The sequence below is a fragment of the Poecilia formosa genome, unplaced genomic scaffold (genome assembly GCF_000485575.1).
Source record: "Poecilia formosa unplaced genomic scaffold, Poecilia_formosa-5.1.2 Scaffold97, whole genome shotgun sequence".
In the NCBI taxonomy this organism is placed as follows: domain Eukaryota; kingdom Metazoa; phylum Chordata; class Actinopteri; order Cyprinodontiformes; family Poeciliidae; genus Poecilia; species Poecilia formosa.
Genome location: NW_006800036.1, coordinates 1059250 through 1076974, shown reverse-complemented (window position 1 = coordinate 1076974; position 17725 = coordinate 1059250). Strand labels below are relative to the sequence as shown.

The 17725-nt window shown below is 37.1% G+C and overlaps 1 protein-coding gene across 14 annotated transcripts in view; it reads right to left on the bottom strand.

The window, feature by feature from the left end:
- ppfibp2b (PPFIA binding protein 2b) overlaps nt 1-16253 on the bottom strand; it is a 67225-nt gene extending 50972 nt beyond the window's left edge. For 6 of the 14 annotated variants that reach the window (XM_016674527.1, XM_016674532.1, XM_016674530.1 and 3 more), the window contains exon 1: nt 16065-16253. The gene's annotated coding sequence lies outside the window, so the exon portion shown is untranslated. The remainder of the gene's footprint in view (nt 1-16064) is intronic. The other 8 variants (XM_016674533.1, XM_016674534.1, XM_016674535.1 and 5 more) reach the window with 3 other exon arrangements.
- Nucleotides 16254-17725: the final 1472 nt, after the last annotated feature.

Genomic DNA, 17725 nt, shown 5'->3' with positions numbered 1-17725 from the left:
CATTAGATTGATCTCTTACCCTCATCCTCAATTTCCACCCGAATGACCAGAAACTGTTAAAATCAAATTTTCATGATGGTGTAATTTTAATGACTTACCAACAGAGGTCAGTAGAGTTCATTAATTCATTCTTTACAAATTTCCCTTATATTTGATCAAACACCTCCATGCTGATTCTTTAAACACTGAATATTTTATTAAATACAAATACTGCATGAAAACATAGAATCCACATAACACCTGCAGCAAAATCATCAGTTATCCAAAGATTTATTAACGTAGGAGATATTCTCCACCTGTTATCGCTGCATTTGGTTTCCCCTCTAACTTCTGCCACACTGTTTTTTTTTCTTGCTCTGCACCCTTCCCATCCTCTTTTCTGCCATCCCCTCACTGCCTGCCACTCATGCCTTTTCAGTCATCACTCCTTCAAGGCGCTCATCCCTCTGTCATGCTGTCAAGCCAACTTACTAACAAATAGGCAACTACGTGCAAATCGAGGGGAAGGGCGGTGATGTAATCTGTGGATGCCTTGAGAGAATAAACCCCCTACATAGCGGACTAATGTTCATCTGAATTACCAGCAACTTTCACTCCATTACGATGGATGATGCTCCAAATAAAACACACTTTATAGAATTACAATATTGTGCTACAGTCAAGATTTGTCAGTCAAACACACAAACATTAGCTGCACAGACAAGCGTATGCATTTAAGACAAGCCTCGTAATTCAATCATTTATTATAATAAATGCCTCCATACCATCAGGCCTGTTGAAACCGAAAATGACAGCTCCATTCAGACGTTATTACAGAATGACTCTGTTTAACAGCTCTGTGAAAACAGTTGACCATCAACACAACAATGTTGCCTTTGTTTCTGCAGCATGTGCCTGTATGTGAGGAAGTCAGAAAATTAGTTTTCTTGTGAGACTGCATAAGCAGGAGGGTGCTGATGATGCAGGATTTACAGTCCTGTTCCAGCACAGAGCTGACAGGACAAACTGCAAAGAGCAACAAACCCAACCGGTGTCTCAAAAACTGCACAGCATAAAGCATGACTGTGAGAAGTCTGCAGGCATTTAGTGTTGTCTTGTGCTCTTGGATGCATTATTCACTGTCAGGATTGTCTAATATATATATATATATATATATATATATATGACATTATCTCTTTTGGTGGGATGTTTATGTTTTTTTAGAATTTGAAAGAAAAAGAAAGCAAGCAAAAACAACTACTTCTAAGGAAATGAGCCAACAATGACGATGTAATCTTTTTTCCATAAATATTACCCACCTGAAAAACTAGTTTTCTTACATGACAAACTTACATCAACATCCACCACAGTGCTACATCCGAAACGTGTTCTACGGTTTACAGTAGCGCTACACGCAGCTTCCAGTACTTCAGAAGTTAAACAGCCCCGAGGTTCCTGTTCCAGTAGACGTAAAATGTTTCATTGTCATTTTGAAACCAACAGGATTTGCAACTCTTTCTGTAACAACCACCCAAGAAAGCAAGTCAAACATGTTTTCATACTGACAGTGCAGTTCATGACAACAATGCACGACAAATCAGCAACTCTGTTCAGAAGCTTCCTCACACACGCAAACACTCAGACACCCTGTGCAAACACCTGACGCCCCCTCTACGCTGCTTTAAGTGAGATAAGCTGCTAGCCAAAGAGCCACTAATCCCTGAACCTGCAGGGCAAGCACATATGTTGTCAGAAATCAACACCAGTACCCTGCATGCCTAGAGCATGAATACAAGCATCTATTAGTTCAGGAGTCTAGTGCACATATAAGTACTCAACAAACAACACAGCACATCTAATCGGTATTATTATTCATAAAGATGCTATGTGATAACATCAAACATCTGCAAGGTGTCTGAATGCGGTCATATCAAGAGATCTGTTCCATTTACTGGCCTTCAGTGAAAGAGCAGAAAACAAAGAGATAAATCCAGCGCTTCCTCTTTTCACCTCCGGGGCTCGTGGTAGTCCAGATATAGAACATTGGTGGACATAAACTTGAACAACATATGAAATCAAGTACTCTGCCACAACTAACCTTGAAAGAACATAAGCTAAAATATGAACATGGTAAATTAAATCTCAGTGGATTGTTTTTAACTCCACCTGATGGATGCATTTTCTCTTTTAAAATATATTTACAGGTACAATAAACACCGTGAGGTCTAATGTGAACCTTTTCAGTGCATGATGATTGGAATCACTATTAATTATCCTACACAAGCAAAGTAAAATATAGTCTCACATTTCTAGGCTGAAAACATTTTCTCATAACAAAAAAGAAAACACTATAATGTCCAGATTGATGTACTCAAGTGTGTTGTGTTTGATAATTTTGTTCTACCTTAACAAGCACAAAACTCCATTGTGCAATATGAAACTAACTTTAAAAGGAATGTGTTAAAAAGATTTCCAAATTGGTAAATGGTGAAAAGACTGAATTCGTATAGTGCTTTTCTAGTCATACAGACCTGTAAAAGCCCATTACACTTTACACTTGTGAATTCATCAAGTCGAATTCACCAACAAACATTCACACACCTCCCGACCCCATCAAGGGACAAGGGTGTAAAGAAAATGGACGGACGGACGGACGGACATTCACACACCGATGTACAGATTTGTAAGCAACTTGAGGTTAAGTGCTTTGCCCATAAGCATGAGACATGAAAAGGCTGGAATAGGACTTACAATTTTACGCTTGCAAGATATCTATTCTTTGTACAAGACCACAGTTACCTTGCAAACTGAAAATCATAAAAAAATAAAAACAAGAGTCTAACACTCAACCCCAATTGTCCACTTGTAATTACTCTCCAGAAAGTAAATAGCTATTGTATTTGACGTAATTAACAAAAAGTTAAGTTAATCTAATTTGAAAAATACGTAAAATGAGTTTTGCAAACTCCTGAACAACATGCCGTTTCTCCTTCATACAATGCAATATTGTAAAATGTTTATTAAAAAAACCCAGTAAGAAACAAATATCCGTTAGCTCCTGTATTTCAATTTTCAAAACAAAAACATAAACATGTAAAACTAATGTAGAGCAGGCAACAGTACGACAAAACCAGTGTCAAATGCGGAAAAGCAGGACATAGAGAAGATATAGGAGGATAATTTCAGAGCTGAGTTTTTGAGCTTGCAAACTAGCTAAATTATCTTTCTGCGTATATCACAGTGGGTAGGCTGTGATATGTGAACCGTGACTGATGCACTGCTGTGGGGGGCAAGAATATAAGTTTAATGTGCCTCACAGCACTGCAAAGCTGTCTGCTGAGCTACTAGCTCTCTTTTGTCCTTTTTAGTCTCATTAAAGTGCATCTGACTTGCCTTCGCTTTGCTTTCTCTCTGCTTAGCGCCCTCAGTGAAACGTGTTTCATGTTCATATTATCTCATTCTTTCCTTTGTCAGTGTTCTGTGTTAAACTCCAGTCAGTCCACTTGACGTCTGCTATTAAGGCTGTAATCTATTTTGCCTTCAGAGCGAGGGTAATGAACCATCACGCAAAACAACCCATGACTTCCAGTCAGTGATCACCATGAGGGCAACAGGAAGCAATGTAAACAGACTAACATTATTTTCAACTTTTAAAAATAAAAAAGGTTTGGTCGGAGGCTTTCATTTGTTTATTTACTGACAAAAGTGGATTAAACTTAAAGATGAAAATTTTAAGAATTCTCTAAAACGCTGGATAAATTGATAGCACATGCATTGCGGAGATGCTGCACAGTATAACTTTGTGGTCCTTGGATTGGCTCCCTTAAAGGAATCTTTTGTTATGGTCCTTAATTTAGTGCCACCTTGAGCCTTGTGTTTTCTTATTGCTAATGCTTTGTTTGTTGTTAAGCAACACTTTTTTCCTTGCTAACTTTCCTTTTAACTGCAACCTGTGGCTCCTTTTGCCTCTACATTGGCTCTTACGGTTTCGACCAAAAATGATGTCGAACTTAACAGTTTTTTTTTTTTGTTTTGTTTTTTTTTTACATACATCTTAACACAGATGGACTTGCAGCGGTTTCTCCATGTGGTTCTGGTCTGGTTCAATATCTGCATAGAAACTGCAACAAAATTAGACTATTGGAATAAGAAACACCTTTTTTTTTGGTCAATCATCCATTGCCCCCCCAATTATGCTCCAATTTGGGGACATTCAATAAAATTAACATGTTTACACTGCTTTAATCGTAAGATTTTCATGAAACTAGAACATAAAACACGTCGTTTCAATTAGCTCTTGCATTTAAGTAAACAAACACAAAATAGGTTTATAAAATGCATTTTATATGATATAAGTGCTAGGACCTAAGAGCAGTCTAGCATTTTAACAGCCGGAGCTGAGAGCTTTGTAGAAGCAGCTGCTTATTGTAAAACTTATATTTTCATTGTTTTAAAACCTCCAGATAGAAAAGCAAATCTGATAATTATACAATAAGCTTGGGCTACAGAGAAATTTATTTACTAGTAAGGCCAAAAATCGCTTTTTGCGTTAAAAGTTGTTGATCGCCAAGTGAAACAGCTGGAAATGCTTCACTGGTAAAATTTAGCTCCTATCCTCAGATAAATCTAGGTTCTTGAGAAAATTCTCTTGATGGCACTTATTGTGAAGTTGTTTTGACAGCCAATTCAGTACAGATTGTCTCAAAGACACAGCGGCACTAGCAGAGAATTGAGAACTGCATTAATGAAAATTATTTTGGGGTGATTATTAAAGCAAATCGCTCAACAATAATGCAAGTTTTTTTTTTACTGGAAAACTGAGAAATTCATACAAAAAAGACCTAAGTGCATCTAGACTACCCAGAAATGACCCATTTTCTTTTGTAATATGATGCAACCTGTCCATCATGAGCACTCTGACTGGTAAAAGGGAAAGCAAAGAGAAGAAAAAGCAATATTTCTTTTAGCCACTGCAATATTTAGATTCAATTACAAGGGATGCATTTTTGACATATCAATATATTAACATGCAGATCCTACATTTCTAAATGTCAAAAGGCAGTGCAGCAGTGATAAGTATGTGTAAAGTAGAATTAAAGGGAGAACACCTGATGTATATAAAACTTTCCTGATGCAGTCATTCTGTATGGCTTGTATGGTCTGGAAAATGAAGGAGTTCTTGTACAAATCGTGGTTCACACTAACAATAGAAGCAAAACATACTAAGCAGTCAAAACAATAGTCCCCCCCCAAACTGCCCTTGTTGTCATAAGAGCCTTCACAGCACTTGATATAAGCAGTTATTGTGTCTAAAAGCTTGTGGGGATCAGAGCAAACATCACAGATGCTCCGGTCCTGGAAATCAGAACAGTCTCTGAGCTCTTCTGTCTTAATGTTGAACCACAAATGTGCTTTCAGAGCGGGTGTTTCATGTCTGAGCTACGAGTTATAATTTGAGGAGGAAATAGATAAGATTACAATTTCACTTTTCAAGGGGGACAGGCTCACTGACTTGTCTGCATCAATGCTGCAGAATTGCTCCAGTACTGAAGAAGGATGTGACTGAACTGAATGGGTTTGGTTACGTACAAGTAAAAGCAAAGTAATTAATGATGATTATATCTTACAGCTGGTGAAAAACTCAGTTTCTCAGAAAATTTTAATGTTACAGAAGACCAATAAAAGACATTTTTTAATACAGCAAGATTGGCCAAATGAAAAGTAGGCACAGAACATACAACAAATTATTGCATCTTTGGGTAATCAGACATCAGTCCAGTCCAAAGGGGAACAATATCCACTTATTTGACCGTTTTTACCCACAATTCCCACTTGGGCAAACTCTCCATCAATCTGCAGAAGTTTAGGATAGCCAGCATGGAAAGCTGGCACAAAGAGATATGCAAGGGAGCAAAAAATCTGTCTGCTAATGTAAAAGGGTAATGGATTCGTCTAGACCTTAGTGGCTTTATGCTTCTTATAACTGGGCAAAATTTGATTTATGCCTTCTGAGGAAAACTGTACTCAACAATTTAAAACAATGCAAAGCAGCAGTGAACTTCAGTGACCCAAAGGAGTCAGGAAGGCGGCAGAAGACAGCGACCTTGGGAATAATAAAAGTACAGATTCAATACATTTTCAGCTGCACACTTGTGCATAAACTCCATGTCAGACAGGAGAAATCTACGGAAGAAATTTAGTGTCATTAGAATCAGATTTTTTTTTCTATATTGAATTTATAAAAAGATTTTTTTTTTAATCGTGCGCAATCATTTTTCAGTTTAAATCTGCCAGTTAAAATTTACTTCTGCAAATTTGATACACAGCACATTTTTGCCTTCTGGTGACCCAAGCCAAAGCAATCAGCACTAGGATCAAGTCGAGCAGCTTTTAGCCAATCAAATTACATACATTTGATCATATGACACCAATGCATGAAAAATAAATCATATATATTTAAAACTGAATGGGATAAAATCAAGTATTATAAATTCAATGTCTAAAAAGAGTCTGATTCTAATGAGACAGAATTTCTTTAATAGAAGTTCCCTAATTTTGTCCATGTGAGTTTCTGCATAGTTTCCTCTATTCTGAGAAAACTATGCATTCACAAACTCTGTTCAGTTCACATATTAATTCAAATTTAAATTTTTGCCTCCAGGAACCTGTAAAACTGATTAAGTCGATAACTTTAGTCCAATTATGATTCTATACCCAATGTTTATGAAATATTAAATTAATTGAATTAGTAATAAATATTATGCATTTAAAAAAAATGAATTCACTGTTCATGTAAGCGTAATATAAAGTGAAAGAGCAGTGTACAGCTTGGATGCGTTACGAGAAATATGTTTTTTTTTCTACAGTTTGTACTCTAATTTGCCTAACAAGAGGAGAAGGCTGGGAACATTATTCCAGAACGCACCGACTCAGGACAAGACATTTGGTTACGCATGCACACCATATGCAAATCATATATTCATTTAAAAAGGGTTTACAGTTATGTAAGAATGTGAGGCTATAGCCGAGAACCCAACAAATATCTGCCTTTTAGACTCAGAATAAAAAATAAAGACTCAACAGGTTCAGCCTGGAATCTCACTAAAGTCATCACAGTTTTCACTGAAGTGAAGAACATTAAGTTTTAACTTCAGGTTCCCCATCAGTAGTCCGATGTATTAGTCAGTGGGAACAGGAAAAGCCAAAATCAGTCTGACCCTCTACGTTTGACAGGGTTGGTTAAACGTTAACACAGGAAAAGACAAAGGAGAACACGGCACGCACTAACACACAGACAGACAGATGAGCGTTGTGTGTGTTAGTTTACTGTTCCTCCTCATTTGGCTTAGCCTGTTTGGATTAGTGTCACCAGCTAGAGGCCGGACCTAAGCCCCCGAGGCCCTGCTGTCACACAGAGTAAATACAACTGTGTGTGCACGCTGAGCCTCGCCAAGCCAACAAGAAACACCAGATTCTTTGGCAATTAGCATCAATGCGACAGGACTACTGACATTTAAGAGGAAGATGCTCCTTCTGCCTTTTAGTAAAGACTGAAAATGTCCTTATTTAACAGCGACCGAGTCCAACTTTCACTTTTTTTTCTTCTAAAGTTACATCTCTTTCACTACACATGAAGTTCACACTTTGATAAGTATTACAAACAGATACCATTCCAAACAAAACGCTATAAAGCAACATAAGGGGAAATCCTACTGGCTTTGCAAGTAGGGATGTTAAGATTAAGCGATTCACACTGATACGGTAATGTGAAGGTGGAAGACACAAGTTCACTTGTTGAGCAGCTGTGAGAAGTTAAAATTTTGTATTTTAAATGTAAATGTATTGCTTTTCATATCCTAGCATCAATACAATGCAGTCCATTTGGTGAGATACTTCTATTTAGAAACATAATTCATTCAATTATTAGATAGGAGGAGAGGTTCCTCTTATTGTCTTTGCTAAAAAGTAACAATTAGTGCCACTAAGGAAGACGAGTGAGTCAGAACGCTGAGCATTATTTCTACTTTTTTCAGACTCTCAAAATCATTTTCTACACTTGTCCAGATATTTCAGACAACATACAAAGTCTGTGAAAGGATTTACTCAAAACTGAAATTATGTTTGCTGCTCCTGACACTCCTGTGAACCAACATATGTTTTTCAAACCTTTTGAATGCTAGCAAAACTGAAGTGCAGCAGACGTTTAAATAATAAAGCAAATGTCTTGTCCTATGAACTAAATCAAAATCAGTCAAGATTTTTCAAAAAAAAAACTTTGGAAAAACTTTAGAAAGCCTGGAGATCTGTGAATTAATACGGCTTTGAAAGATTACAATAAAGTCTGGCTTGAAAACAAAGTTCAAAGTTCTGACATGACTTATGAATGCTCATGCATCATATAGGGACAAGAAGTCATGCAAAACAAATATTGAGCAGCTTCAACAGACTCAAATCATTTTTTGCAACAGCCAAGTCATAAAGTAGAGCAAAGTCTTTAAAAGCATTCTTAGAACCATGTTCAAAGAAAAACAAATCTTATTACTGTTGCCTCTCTGTGCATTCCTAATGTCTGGCATTAATCTAAATGCAATGAAAACAAAGCCTTCCAGTGCTACAAATAATAGAGTATGTTTGTTCAGCTCTAATTCAGAAACTGCTTCCAAAAAACACAATTTGAAGATCATGAGACGCATGAAGCAGACGCACAAGTCAAACTTTTTGACCTGAGAGAAGACAAAGACATAATCACACAAATACTCATGTCTTGCATATAGCTTCAATATACAAGGTTATACATGAAAATACAGGGGGAAAAAAAACATATTTTTGTTACTTTTTTTCAAATAAGCTATTTTGAGGTATGATTTTTACCTGCATTATAACATGAAGAAAGTTTATATATATATATATCTTGTTTCTTTCTCTTTTCTCACTGCTGAGCCACAAAAACAATTCATTTAGAAAACACCTGGAAGTACAGCTTCCAAAATATGGCTTTTCCAACATATAACAAACCTATATTTATTCCCAGTGTGGTTTGAAGGACTGACGTGGCCCCAGGGGCAGAAACCAGTGTGATGCTCAAAGACTTCAAACACCAGTGTCAGCAAGCCAGCACTGTAAAAACAGCATGTCAACACCACTTAATACAAACACACTAAAGACGCACACAGTCCCATGTGACAGCTGAAACGAACCAATCAGCAATTAGCTAACAATCGTAGAGGCCAAAAGCCAACAGAGTTTGTAAAGAACTGCACAGAGAGACCATGGACTGACTCTGTGCTGCATCTTAGACATCAACAAAGATGATGGGACAAGCTAGTACACATGCCTTTTAAGGCAATCAAAATAAGCAAACAAAAGCATAAATGTTATCAGGACATTTAAGTAGTAAGGCTTAAGAATGATGCTCTGCTTTAGCAGCACATAATAAATCAGTGAAGCGTGATGGTATAACTATAACCGATTCATCAATGAACTGTGCTGCTTTTGCTCTGTGTTAAATAGAGCAAAACAGCGACTTCAGGATCTGTACAATGGTTTTGTTCAGATTTTACATTTAAATAAAGTTTTTGCGCATTGCTTAGTGAAAAAACAGTTCCCTTTTTCCCCTTTTAATTTGTATGACTAAACATGGATTTCTAAAAGACCAGCGCTGTTTGTAACATGCAGCTACAGGTAGACACCAAGTGTCGGACAAGAAAAACACTCACACAAGTGTGTCACCAAGCATTGTTTGGTTACAGAGTGACGATGTAGCACGTGTTTATAAAGTTACGGTTTGGAAACCACAAAAAAATTTCCGTTGCGTCTTTCCCACAGGTTAAATTCCCTTTAAGAAGATGCCATTGAAACATATAGATTAGGCAGAGTTTCCTTGAACTGTATGAGCAGAGACAGTCAGAACTCAACTATTGTAAACCAGTTTGATCATTTGTAGCCAGGGAGGATTTTTAAACCAAACAGATGCACTTTGATTTGCCTTGTTGCTGCAAATGTGCTATATAAAATTACCTTACCTTACTTCTTTCAAGTGAAAATTTACATTTAATAGAGTTTAATTCTTCCAAGGACAAATTATGGATTCTGAGATGTTCTAAAATATATTAGAACATATGTTATACATTGTACTTGCAGATTTCATCATTACAAGTAGAAATTACATTTTAAGTAATCAGAACTAATTTCATTGTTGAAATCTGCGATTAAGATTTTTACTAGTAAAAGTGTGATTTTGATGACAGATTTGCATTTTTGTTGCCTGATAAATTATTTTTATACGATTGTGTTCTTTTTCAATAAAACCAGATTATAAACAAGAAAGACAAACTGGGAAACCAACAAGCTAAAAATAAATACATTATTTATATAAACATCAAATATTAATGCTTATCATGCTCCCAGTGTAACACTACAGAGAACAGAATGGTGATTATGGTAACTTTATTATGTGTAGCAATTAGGGTGCACCAATTTATCGGCCAGCTGATTTATTGGCCAGTTGACTTACCAGTGCAGATTTTCTTAATTTTGGGAGATTTGTGATTGGCTGATACTTGCATGTGAAGCCAATCCTTTCTACCTCAGGAAAGGTCTTAAAATCAACCACTGTCTTTTTCTGCTTTCTTTTGACAGAGATTTGACTGATAGACTTGTCCACCAGGTCATGTCTGCACATTTGCAGTTAAAAATGGTCACCCCACTGTTGCAGACTCAGCAACTTTCTTGCTATATTTAGCAACATTTCAGACAAAACAAAATTGTTCATGTATCAGCCAAAATCGGAGTCGGCAGGTCAAGCTTCTTAAAGATTGCTCATCAGTGATCGTCCAGAAAACTGTAATCAGTGCACCGTAGTGGTAAACGCGTTTTAAAGGGTTTACTAAATCCAGTTGTTATTTATACATATTTTGCTTTAGTCTTCTACCTTTGTGTTAGTCATTTAAAACATTGCCACTCAAGCAGAATTTAATCCATGAGGTTTTTTCCTGACTATATAACTGAGAAAATCTAATTACAAAAACGTATGTGGTTCCATATAAAAGTGTAAATTGTGGTAAATAGCCACAATATGTTAAGTTGAAGCATATAACAAAGCCAGCTGGCTGAGATCAGGAACTGTTTGTCGTCTGGCAGCTGTGTCAAATGGCCCACTCTGACAACCATCCCTGAGTGAGCAGTGAGCACCCATCCTGACTACCTTTCTTCCAGCTACAAAGGAAGGATTTCCACTGAGTGAAACAACACAAGCAGCCAGTGAAGTGACTCACTTCAGAGGCCAGTGTCCTGGCTACAGCAGACTAGAGTTACAGAAAGTCACAAGCTGCTAACAAACCGGACAAGAACAGCGACAGATTACATTACAAGGTAAAGTTACAGTCACAGAAAGCACAGGATGTGCGCGTTTGTCTTTTAAAGTGCTTCAGGTGAAGAAGCTAAACAAATGCAATAAACTTCAGCTTTTATAAGGTTGAACTCCAGTGGTGGTTTAGGAAAAAATTGACTAGAAGGGCTAAAGTGGGACCAGTGTTTTTTATCATGGAGGCACAGAAGAAAAAAAAAAAAGAAACAAAAAAGGTCAATATTCCATAATTTAATATATTCAGTGAGCAGACCCAAAGAGCTAAAAGTGCAGCACCTTCATTTTTAATTCACTGTTGAAGTAAAACTATGAAGATAAAAAATAAAATTGGTAAGGAACCAATTAACTACAATTTCTGTGCCAGCACATATAATCACAATAAACTGATTTAGCACCAAGATTAGTTTTATTGGAGAACCACCCATTACTGAACTCCATCTGTTTGGATACAATTAGCAATTAAAATTTCCAATATGACTTTTAATTTTAGTTTCATTTTAAAGTTACATGAATTATTATATTAGGTTTCTTTGAGTGATTATAGATGCTGGTTATACTTCCGGTTGAATTAGGACTATCTCCTCTCAACACGAAAGCAAAGATACAAACTTTTTTCATGAAAGGAAACTCAAAACAGAATTAGTCAGTAGTCAAAAAACAGTGCAAGTTTGATTTTGATTAACGTATGAGATGTGAGCAGCTGTTAAGTCAGTACCATCGCAATTTTCTAGCAAATTTAAAAACACATTGCACAAGAATCAGAGGCAGTCTCATTATAAATGCAACATGAGAACAATTAACCTAATGAAACCATATAAAACTTGATTGCTTTCCCTTAGATAAGAGCCCTGCTGGAGCTCTTGGTGTACTATGCTTTAACACAACAGTGGAAAACAAGTGAGGAAAGTAGTGTTTTTTTCTATACCAACCAATTTGACTGGGAGTTGGAAATTGCAATTCTTCTTCTCTCTTTATTGTCAAATCTCAGGTCGACTTCCTCTATGTTTAGCATCATTGCTGAAGCTAAACACATTTCCAATACTGAAACCTTTTTTCTTGACCCTTCACTTCCACTGCAACTACATGACAAAAATGGAAAATTCAGACAGAATTATATGCAGAACATAGCCATGGTTAGGATTTAGTACTTTTGGTGTTGCCCTAGACCTTCAGGGTTCATGTCAAGCTTTTAAGATTCATTGGATCTTTTCTGCTTTACATTTTAACCATCTCTGTTGATTTTAAAAGTAGGATATTTAAAATATATATATCATCATACGCAATCGTATGAAAAAGCAATTTCTCCCATCAAATCCAAATTTGAAGAATTTGCTAGAATATTTTACAGCGTTTGTATTTCAAGAAACCAAAGCGACTACAATCTCATAAAACTGACCAGCCACAGATTGCGAAAAAATAAATAAAATCAAGAACTCCGGCATTCGCAATTCCTCTTAAAAATTAAATGTATTATAAAATATATTTCAGACCCATTACAGTTACATCTTTGCATACACAAGCGATGTAACAGAAGTTGTGGGTTGAACTTTTAGAATCCAAGATCAATTTTTGGTTTTGTTTGAGGTCTGGTCTTCCTATTATTTTTTGTTATTTTATGAAGATAATAGCAAATAAAACTGAAAAAAAAAATGTGCTGATGGTTCTTTGATAGAGGCAGAAGTTTTGAACAAAACATAAAATAAAGGAATTTACTGGTAATCTGCACCAAAGTACAGCCCTCTAACCCTATTTTATAAAGCTCAAAAAGTGCTTAAAAATACACGTTGTTGGCTAACATGATATTAGATTAAAAATGGTGGATTGTTGTTATGAAAATAATAATCAGATTCTGTAGATTTTGATCCAACTGCAGAGGAAAAATTGTCTGATTCTGATCTCTAGCTGATTAATTGACACACCTCTACCTTTCACTTTCATTTCTAAAATATTTTCATTTTTATAAGAACTAACTAATTTGAACATACACTTCAGATGAACCAATTTCTTGCGCTGTTTTAAATATTTTAGCAACATCTTTATGAATTAGAGTCGAGTAATTTAAGATTTCACAATTCTTGATCATTTTCAAAAACCCAAACCTTTCTTTTATGTTACCCAATACAATATGTAACTGAACACGTATTCTGACCTCCTATCTGTCACTAATAATCCTGCATTTATCTCTCCCCCTCATTTCCCGAATCATGCACCCGTGTTTTCCACTCTCCTGAGCTCTCCGTGACACTCATTCGCTTTAATCGTTTTCATGCCTCTCCCCGTCCTCACCTCCTTCCTCCTCCGCCTTTCAGCTGGTTGGTTTGAGATTGTTTCTGACAACTCCAACCGTGAGATTTGTCTACAGAGATGCTCACACACCCATTTTTAGGACATAAATTTGTGCATAATGGGTGTCCTAATGCTTCAGAAATGTACATGCACCCAGAGAAGACGAGAAAGCTCCAACTTTTGGATGCGTCCTTTGTCCTTCACACTTGAAATGGATGGCTAAACTGTCTCACTAGCATGCGGTCAAACTCTCCAGAGCTCTGCTAATGAGCTAATATTGGAGCCAGGTGTGCTGAAGCACAGAGGCATCTAAAATTCGCAGGACATCGACCCCTGAGAACTGGAGTTTGAGATCACTGCCTCAAAATGCTATTCTTTGGCCTGTGAGACTGGGTGGCCATTATAAACAAAAGAAGAAAACATGGAACAGTGATGAGCATTCCCAAGAGTACCTAAATTACTTCAAAAGAGAACCAAAGGCTCATCCATGAGGTTACAAAAGAAACCAGAACAACCTCTGAAGCTTTCTCTTCAGTTAAGTATGGTAGCCTCTTTAACAAAACATTTCTGTTATAAACCAGCAAAGATGAACTATCTTTGAGTTTTCTCTGCCAGTTCATAAATCATGAGTGAAGAAAATGCTCTCCTGTACACTTGTGAGTTTACAAGAGGAAAAAAGGCTGGCAGTGAGGTATGGCAACAGGTGTCCTGCGCCATAGACATCATAATTTCTCCCATACTATTCTTTTTTTAAAACGATGGATGGAAACAGTTTTGAGACGATGGAATAGGAAATAGAGTCTAAAAATCTATTTTCCCATACTTTTCCTGAGCTGAAAAAGACTATAACTTCATTTCCAGGCTTCTAGGAACCCTGCAGCATAGCTCTGCTACTCCCTGCCACTGTTTTCTAATATCCTTTCTTCACCTGACAGCAAACCAAACAGACCCTCTAACAAACTAAACTTATTTCATTTTTTATGTTCTCATCTTTTCCTCTATGGGCTAAGAAAAGAAAGGATTATGTTTTGTATTCTGTAACCTGAAATGGTTTTCCTGTCGCCCTCCCCACCCCACACTTTGCTCCCTTTCCTCTCTCATTGCCTTAATCTCCCAAACATCTCTCTTCTTATCATCTCCCTCTCTTCTGCTTCATCCCTGGCTGTCATGGAGCAGCAGTGAATTATATCTGCTGAAACCACAGTTGTGGTGTGAGGAGCAGCAGTTAAGACGACAAGGACCATCTGATTCTGTATGGCTGCAGAGGAAAACGAAAGCTCTTAGAATTACACATCCCGCTTTGATCACAGGGATGAGTGCCATCATCTGCTGGATCCATGCACGGTGCATGCATATGTATGGCACCGTCCTAAAACCTACTACTTGCACAGTCAGCTTGGTTAGTACTTCTGTCTGAGTAAACAGTTCGATGACTGTTGCAACAATACTTTACTTTTATTGTTTTGGGCCCCCTGACCCCCATCAATTGCCTCTTCACCCAGGCTCCAGCTTTTATTTCCTCTCATTTCTGAGTGCTAATGCCACCCAAGTGCCAGCCAGAGCAGCCTTAATCAATTCACTGTCGTCAGCAGCAATGATGCCTTTCAACTCTCTTTTTAAATGAGATTTGCACCAGAAAGAGGCACCGGCCGGCTGTATTCACAGTCAGGAGGCTCCTTCAGTTCTCTCAAGTTGGCCCTCTCTGATGTATGTGTTCATGCCTGCATGAGTTTGCGTGTTTGTGTGCGTGCGTGTGTAAGTGTGTGTTTAGTATCTCCAGAGTTAGATGCAGCAGATGCTACGGCGGAGGGGAGCCACATATCAGCCTTGATTTTCTGTGATTAGCATATCAGCAACAATCTATTCCTCCCCCCCATTTCTTTCAACGCATGATGTCAGAAATTGATGATCTGCATTAACACAGCATGGCTAACAGCCCTAAAGCTTACAGAACAAGACTGAGCCAGTGTGGAGAAACAAAAACAACAGGGAGACTCTAACAAAGCACAATGTTAGCTTTCCTGGAGCATGTCTAGAAGTTAAATTTGCTGCCAAACCTAAATGAAATGCGTCATGTGACTATAAAATCTTGCACAACAATTCCTGTCCGGAGAATATCCACAACAAGGCTGATGCAAATGATAATTTCTATTTTACGATTGTGAAATATGGAGGCTCCACTGGGCGCCACAAACACACATAAGGTCCCACAACAAAGGCTGAAGTTGTTTTTATTTTTTAAAATACAATAAAAGTAATTATTTGGGGATATAACATCTCAGTCCCCAAAGGCAGAACTGTAAACTCCTCCTGTCTGTGTGGTTTTTTTTTGTTGTTTTTTTTTTAACCATATCCCAGCACCCCCAAAAAGTCCAAAGTAAACAGAAACCTCTACAGTAAATACACTACGTTCTTGGAGTCATATATAACTTACTATATCCGAGTCCGTGAGCTTCTGTCCTCCTTCAAATACGTTCGGTGGAGCCAGGCTCTAAAACAAGGCAAACTCCTCAGCTCGGGCACGCATGGTCCTCTCACGCCCAGATGTCACAAGCTGGTCCGACCTGTATGAGCAGTTGACGCTCGCTCCGCCGCTGCGCGAGCTTCCCTCAACCAATGACACCTGCCATGTGATAAGCGTGATGCCTTCACTGACTCTTCGGAAATACTGCACTAAACTTGAAGGAAATAGGATATATATTTACAGCCCATATAAAACGAAAATAAAACCACTACGAAGGTTTCGAAATATGTTTATAATATTTAAACTCATTTTTGCCTCTAACATCGCTAACTAGACACAATATTTAGATTTTGCGTATGGGAAGGAAAATTACTACTTTCATATTAAGTCGATTTAGTAGACATTGCCATCTAGTGACACTATAAAAGAATTGAAACCACCTGCCCTGAAACGGTGTTTACTGGCTTTTCACTTTAGTTTTTACCTTTCTTAAAGCCTGCTGATGTTATTTGTTCAGAAATGTAATTTTTGTTTTGGCTGACAAGGCGGCTAAATATTGTAATATGTACTAATGTGTAGGATGTTTTTGTTCTCATTTCATGTAATTACATTTTAATTAATTATTTTTTGTTTAATAATATGTTAACTAGAATATGTATCTTCAAAATTCTATAATATTGTGTACGTTTGAAAGATTGTTTTTGAATAGTTCTTGGACATGGAAGTAATCCATAAGAATGTTTCCCCACAATCAGTGAAGTACACAGATTGGACAAAAGGTAAACCTTTAAACCTACATCCAACTTTTATTTTAACTGAAATTTTAATTGTTGCTTATGAAAAATGGAAACACTATGTATAATTTTTCTACGCCCACATTTGCACAGTGCCTTTTTCTTGGTACATCACATAAAATCTCATTAAATACATTGGAAGTCATGGTTCTATCAAGAAAGGAAATGAAAAAAATCAGAGGGTTATAAATCCTATTGTGATTCCATGCATTTTGAAATCGCAACATAGTGTAAATTATTAATATGGGCACAAAGTATATAAAAAAAATAAATATTTGTAATCACTGTTGTAGTAGTACAGGATGTTCCTAAATGTGTTTTAACTTGCCAAAGCCTCTTAACCTCCCAGCACAGATCACATCTAACTGTGTGCAGCTTCTGTGCACCGTTACAAAAGAGGATGTTTGACAGCAGTCACTGGATCATTCAGTGGATAGGTTTAAGGAGCTCAGTGCAGATCTGAAAAGAGGATTGCAGAGAGCCACTTTTAAAAAACTGCAGATCATCTGTTCAAAACTGCAGAAGACTGTGCAGAACTTGGTGTCACCTCTTTGCCAAGGTGTGAATTATGTGAAAGTATTTCTGCTAGAATATGTGGCAACGGACGGAGTTGTAAACTGCAAGCGACAACCAAAAATGAAACCTGTTTTTCCTATTCACGTTTTTAAGCTGCATGAATCATTTGTGCTTTTTCAGAATCCAGTTACTGAAAATATATGTAGTAGTATATATATATATGTAGTAGTCAGATTATATATGAAATGTCTATCATAAATTTATAATTACATCAAACAAAAATTCATGTATAATATGGAATAATGCATCAAATAGCTGCAT